Below are 7,209 nucleotides of genomic sequence, written 5' to 3' on the forward strand. Positions count from 1 at the left end.
TCCCGCCAAAATGTCTTATCCCTTGGTATGACCCCTAATGAGGGCTGTACTCAAGCAACACTGTTAACACTGTGTGTTGGTGCATGCTCTTTGATCCTTGAATTTTTTTTTACCTGTAGTAGCCCATTCTCTTATTATTATGAACCTCCCATTGTCATAGAGATTCGTCTTGGGATAGGATTATAATATCTAAATGCAGTGCTGCAGAAAGGTCAAGATAGATTCATCTGTTCTGTATTACTGCTTGCTTACAGTATTAGCCCCCAGGGGGCTATGAAATGTTATACAGTATCTTGGTGTATGTTCTGTGTATTTATTATTTTAACTGATGTAAATTTTCTTTGGATGTATACTTTGATGTTTGTAATAACCGAATAAAGTACTAATTAAGTAAAATGACCGCTTCTCAGCAGAGAATTATAGAACAGGCAGTAAGAACTTACATAAAATGCAATTTATAACCCCAGTAGCTTGCGTGGTAATTAAATTGCTTTCTTGAAACAACTGCTAACTATCCCTGCTTTGTAAAACATATAAAAATCACCTCCCACCATTTTCAGTTTTCTAAAAACCGGGACATGAGCTAAATTTCCTTAAATCTGCTGGGACCATCCTGGCAATTCCGGGACGCCTGGTCACCCTACCAGAGATCATGAACCGAGTACCCTCGGACCAGTGGAGTATCGAAGCTTGAGCCACCCACCACACGCTCCGGAACCAGTCAGGAGTTCTCAGCCGCTGACCATGCACAGTGCTGGAGCCCCCTCTCCCCAGTGCGGGGGCTAACATTATGCCCCTGCCTCAGACCCAGGCAGAAGTTCATTGGGGTGGGACAAGGAAATGGAACCCACAGATTACTAGTTAAGTTTACGGCTATCTATACATAATCAAGTCTGAGAGAACATTTAAACTGGCCCACCCTTCCTTTGGGGTCAAAACGCTACCATTCTGTTGCTTAAAACTCTTTAATAATATTTAAGACAACTGTTTACACTTAAACATTACCCTGCAGAAATTCCGTTTGCGTGGTGGACCTGGCAGCCGTTGTCGTATTTGAAGAATTTTTAGGATTCACCTGCACAATGCTTAGGATGACCAACTGGCATGGGTGTAAATTCAGGACGGTGAGTGTAAAAATTCAGCACAAAGGGTCAAAATTCTGGACCGGAAGGTCAAGATTCAGGAAAAAAATTCCGGACAAAGGGCAAGTTTTAGAGACACTACAAACGAGGTTATGTAATAATTTGTAAGTAAATAGACAACAAACAAAAGTACAAGTCAAAATAAGTTTATATTAGTTTTTTAAAGTAGTACAGCGCACCAAGCAAATTTGACCACTGGTGTAGGTAACAGGATTTTTACTTCTTATTCCGATTGCTCATACATGGACTCACAGACAGTAGCAATATTCGTTTTATCTGTAGTTCTAACACTCTTCAGAAGTTCATAGTTCCTAAGAGCTAATTGGTAGAAGTCAGCACGCAAATGTTTCATGTTCACCGGGATGTGCAATTCTGCCTTAACAAGCTCATCATCAAACCTATTTCATGTGTCAGTCCAGGAGAACTTCAACTGAGAAAACATCCTGTCAGTAGGTGCGTTACTGCCTGGCAAGTTAAGTGTATATGACATTATTTTTTTTTGTTAGGAGCATCGCAAGGTGACTTTGACAAAACATTCAGACATTTCTGCGCACATGGCACGTTGGTACCTGCCACAGCTCATCATTCAGGAGCAATTATGCTGTACTCATTAAATAAGTACTGAAGTTCCAGATGACGGGTTATGTTAACCATATCAGCAGCTTTGCAGAGCTGCTGAAAACTGAGATTTTTTCTGAAGCAGCATGGTTCTAATGCTGTCAAATAATGGCTCTCTGAAAAATGAAACCATTTCTCTAAATACTTTAAGGATTACTCCAAATATTTCAAAAAATCGCTCTGCATGCTTGCGCTCCACTCGGAATCAAGGGACATTAAATAACTGTGCACTTGGAAACCAAAAAACGGATTTTCCACTCTGTCTTTTAAGTTGTTCCACAATATCCTGAAGATGCCTGGTACCTCCAGGGTGCTCAGCTCATCCTTCTCAAGCTGCAGGATAGATGTGTTGAAAACAACCAAAATGTTGTGAACAAAGAAAAGCTAAACTTCATTTTGTGACATTGTGGCCTCCCTAATTTCAAGTCCTAGAAAATCACACATTGCTCTGGGTGTTTTTTCTTGCCTAGGGGAATGGAAATAGGATTTCAGTGCTGCCCAGCACTTCAACAGTTGTTTGATTGCTGGGAACAAAGTGAGCCACCATGTTGGGACATGCCAAAACAAAGGCTACCACTCTAGGTCCACAAAAGAAAGATTTTCTCTCAACTCTGCTGTTCTCTAGGCTGAAGAAGAGAAATGGCTGCAGACTTTTAGAATAAAGGATTCCACATCCGTAGAAAGTCCATTAATTGCTTGTTTAGCACAGTTATGTAGCATATGGGGACAGTTTGCAGGCAGAATGTCTCTTTTTGCTCCCTTCAAATAATACAGAATGATGTTATCCATAGTTGACACTTGCTTTGTCTCCACAGTGAAGTGCTCCAATTGTAACCCATGGTCTCTTAATTTTGTTGTGATCTGCTGTGCAATAGCTGTAGCAATGTCAGCTACATTCTCCTAGAAATCCACAAAATGTAGATCACACCAGAAGTTAAATTAAACTGTTGCAGCAAAAGTGGATAACATGTATTGTTTCCTTTGTTTAAGGCATCACTGCAAACTGAAAAATATCCATCTTTTAAGTCTTCATGTGCTTGTGGCATCGATAGAGGTGCAAGCACATTTGTAGTGATACTTGATGCCTTTGTGCGGCCACAGGATGCTTTCGTCACAATGGATGAGTCAGGATACATTACTTTCATTAGCTTGATGCCACAATCCAGGGAGTGGTAGGAGATGTGATGCTTTACAGCATGGTACACCCGAGTCACCTCTACCGCTGTCACCTACAATTAAAAAAAGAATACACATAGATTTAAGCAACACGCAAAGAAAGTCTCCACTGGTGAAGAAAATAGTGGCCATTATGGGGCTTAGAGCTGCAAATTTAAACTAAAGTGTCAGCTGCTAACCCAAAAGCAATTATAATGTGCTCTTGATATAAACAAAGTGAGAAAAAACATAGTAAATGCAACCTGATTTGGTAAACACTGCTGCTAACTTATAAACTCCCCAGTAGCAAGACACTGTAAATGCGTAATTTGTCGTCCGCATCTGGGCAAATATTAAGAGTACAAGTCAAAGTGGAAGAAAAGTCGACGTTTCAACCCCAAAAAGTAACGCATAGGCTAGTGGTTCCTTAGGTAAGGGTCTTCCTCAGGGCAGAGAAATTGAGCAACCTCAAATCATCACTGCAATGAAGGCGGTGGAAAACCTTAGGGCAGGGGTCTTCAAACTGTGGGGCGCGACCCCCAGGGGGGCCGTGGAGTGATGCATAGGGGGTCGCGCCTTCCCAGTCACACTTCTGCCCATGCCCAAGGGCTCCATCCCCCCCTTCCGTCTTCCCCCCCGTCCTGTGTCTCAGTCCGGGCTGCTGCAGTGAAACTCGAGCTGCTGGGGGCTCAGCTGGGCAGTGTCTGGAGTCTTATCTCCAGCACTCCCGTGTTTTTTCACAGGTCTTTAAAGACCATTTGCATATTTACATGCCTTTGCAAACTGGTTACAGAAGCTTAGGTTTTTCCCCTGGTTCCAGTACCCCCTGGGTCCCCACTCAGCCTATTTCTTACATTTGTATTTTACATTTACTGCTGTAGTGTGAGAATGCATTTCATGGAAAGGAATATAAAGTAGGCTTGCCAAAAGAAAAATGACTGCCGTGTTTTGTTTAAAGAGCCTGCAAAGATCTCCTCTTGGCACCAAATAGAGTTAGAAATAAAAAAGTATGTATGCATTCTTTATATGACTTTTCTGGCTTTGTTCTCTTTAATTATCAGTCATCGATCATTGAGGCAGCCCTAGAACACAATTAAAAGTGCTTTCTATTTATATTTGCTGTTCGAAGTAGGCACAGATAAGTGCTGAAAATACAGCTTTAGGTGACTGCTTTTTTTGTACCGACTGGGCCATCAAAATAATCTGCTGGCAACCCTAACCATAGGACTGGACGTTTGTTGCAGGATCAGCACATTATTTATTTCCTTCACCCTCGATTAATGCCGCAATAGTTTAACTTAGATCTTAAACTCTACGCCGCCGTCAATAACATGCTGAGTTTCTTCATGGGTCTGGGAATGCACCCTGCATTCAGACAACTCATTCCTCATTCTCGCCCTTCACTTTCACGCTCACCCTGCACACACAGCGATCACAATGCACTCACACTGATCACCATGCACTCTCACCATTCACCCGCTCACCTTGCACTCACAGTGGTCACTCTGCACTCACAATGCACTTGTGCTGCTCACCCTATACCTCACCCTGCAGTCACACGAGTACACTACTCATCCTGCACTCATGTGACACTTCACTCACCTGTCCCCCTTACCACTCAATATGCAACTCACTCAAACAAGCCCATCAGTAATCATTCATTCCATTCTGAACTTGCATCCGCACCCAAATTCCTACGCCACCTCACTCACCCTGCAGTCACTCCTCTTGCTCTACTCTCACACTGTTGCATCGCTCACCGTGCACTCACATGGGCACTCTTGTCACCCACACAGTGCAGAGGGTTAATGTGCCTGCTACAAATAATATGTACCATGCAGATCACAGAAATGAGTGCGAGCAAACTATGAGTAGTGCTATAAAAAATGAAATGTTTGTCAGAAAGGTGCTATAGAGAGATGCGGTACATTGTTGGTGAGTGGAAGTGAAGGAATTAATGGAGAAGGAGGAAACGGGAGTGGGGCATCAAAAAAGACTGTTGCACCGGGTGTGACCAGTGTTAGTGCTAGCCCAGACTGGGAGTGTTAGCCCCCTCCCCCCCTCTGAAGTTCTGGTCTAGTGGCTCCCCTGCTTCTGCCTATTATTATTTACATTTGTAATGCACTACTGTTACCAAAATATGTCCTGGGGCTAATAACCATCTACTGCCTGAAGGCAAATGAGAAACACACAGAAGGAGAACCAGCCAAATGGGGTAACCTACAGAGCATAGAGAAAGGTTTTTATATCTTCCTAAAGGATAATAGATTTTTGGTGGAGCGAAGCAAAGGAGGGTGCACGTTCCATAACTGCGCAGCCTGCATCAAAACAGCGAGACAGACAACTCATGCATTCTTGAATTAGGGAACAATAAGCAGAGTGGCACCTGCTGAGAGGAGCATACGGGTACGACCCGTATGGTTGGTGATGAGAGAGGACAGAAAGGGAGTGAGAGAATTTGATTGAAGAGGTCAGGGATGAGGAGAAATGTGTATTGCCGAAGAGAAGTGTGGACACGCAAGAAGTGAGTGTGAGCCACAGGTGAGGGCTTCTGTTAGAACAAAGGGGAGATGTGAAAGAGGAATGGGGGGACTGGAGAGGTGTAAGATACAAATAGACAAAAATTTGAATGGAGAGACGAGGTGAATGAGAAGTGCTGAGTGGCACGGGAGGTGACAGGGCCAGAGAGGCCATGAGATAAATATGAGAGACTGTTAGAGATGAGGGCAGTGAAAAGACAGAATGGCAAGAGGTGATTAAAGGTGAAGTGAGAGGTTGAATGGGGAGAATTCAGAAGTTGTAAAAAGGGGTGAAAGAAAATGGCCTGCAAAGTGAGAGAGGGATCCGGTGTTAGGAGAGGAAAGACGGGTGGGAGGGAGGGGGTCAGAGGAAAGCTGCATGGGTAAACTGCTTAACTCTGCACAAAACCGCCAGGGTTTTAAGGGACCCCTGCTTCTCCCGGTCAGGGCCAGGTGAGCTTCTAATGTGGCAGCACGTATTGCTGCAGAGTGGAAGGCCCTTCACAAAGGTTGACTTGAAATCTTTCTGATGATAATTGCTGTATTTTGGCTATAAATGGGTACTGATTGGGTGAAATCTTTCCTCTTTGTTACTGTGTGTAACAAATGTCAAAATAATGAAGCAATGCTATCCCAAAATACGCTGCATCACATAACCTCATTTACATATTCATCCCACACAATTTAGTCAACAGGTTTAGAAATTTTTGTCAGGAGGGGGTCCTTACGCCTCAAAATGTTGACAGGGGGGTCTCGGCAACCAAAAGTTTGAAGACCTCTGCCTTAGGGGATGGGCTGAATAGCTCCTGATCCAGAAAATGACACATGAAGGGCATAAACACAGAGGTCCAATGGGGATCTTGAGCAAGGTTGCTGTGATATCGATGGCTACACGGAATGAGTGGCCATAGTGTTCAACAATTAATCAAGAGCGATTTAGTTAGAGAATAAAAATCACTTGAAACAGAGTAAATCCGTGCGCATCTCTCTAGTTCTTTCTCTGACTCCGGAAGTGTCTCATTTTTTTGGGGTGTAATGCACATTTAGAGAGTAACAGAAAAATACAAGATGGCTCACCTAATCAGTGTGGAAGTTTTAGAGTATGACAAAGCAAGAAGAGTGTACAAGAATTACATACAACCTATGTCACATTATGACAAAGCAAGCAATAACTTACTTTGGCTACTTCTAGCTGGAAGCTTGGTTGCAGGTAAGATGAAATTGGTACCATCTTCACCCTGCCTGAGGCAGTTTTCTTACGTTGTGCTCCAGCCTCATGGGTTTTGATATCACTCTCTCTTCCGTTGGTAATGGAAAAGTCTTTATTATGCAGGTTGCACCTGGCCTTGTACACATCTTCTGACAACTTCTGGATGTTGTGGTGTGTGAGTTCCCATTCTGATCTGTACTTCTCAAAGCACTTTTTTTTGTTTTTTTCTTGGGTGGCTCTTGCAAGGAGTTTGCCTGTGAACTATATGTTGCATCCGCATATGGCTCACAATCCGATGTGAACGTTGCCTCTGCAGCACCTTCGCCTGGCTCATACTCAGACATTGTGCTTTTTTCCTTAAAGTGCTCTGTAAAATACCCAACAATCTTGAAATGTAGTTGCATACTAAGAAAATAAAACATATCAGGTGCTTACTTTCCTCTCCCGTACTGGACTGGCCCACCTACCACTGTCCCATCACAAATCCTGCCCTGAGTGAAACAGAACGATTTCTATACAGCCCTATAAGTCTTAAAGGTTTGGCAGTGATTGGAAGAGTTTGTCA

General features: G+C 43.3%; 1 pseudogene; it reads right to left on the reverse strand.

Annotated features, from left to right (window-relative positions):
• Positions 1 to 2,381: 2,381 nt before the first annotated feature.
• On the reverse strand, positions 2,382 to 6,988 carry LOC146868754 (uncharacterized; annotated as a pseudogene).
• Positions 6,989 to 7,209: the final 221 nt, after the last annotated feature.

The sequence above is a fragment of the Triturus cristatus genome, chromosome 1_2 (genome assembly GCF_964204655.1).
Source record: "Triturus cristatus chromosome 1_2, aTriCri1.1, whole genome shotgun sequence".
Lineage (NCBI taxonomy): Eukaryota > Metazoa > Chordata > Amphibia > Caudata > Salamandridae > Triturus > Triturus cristatus.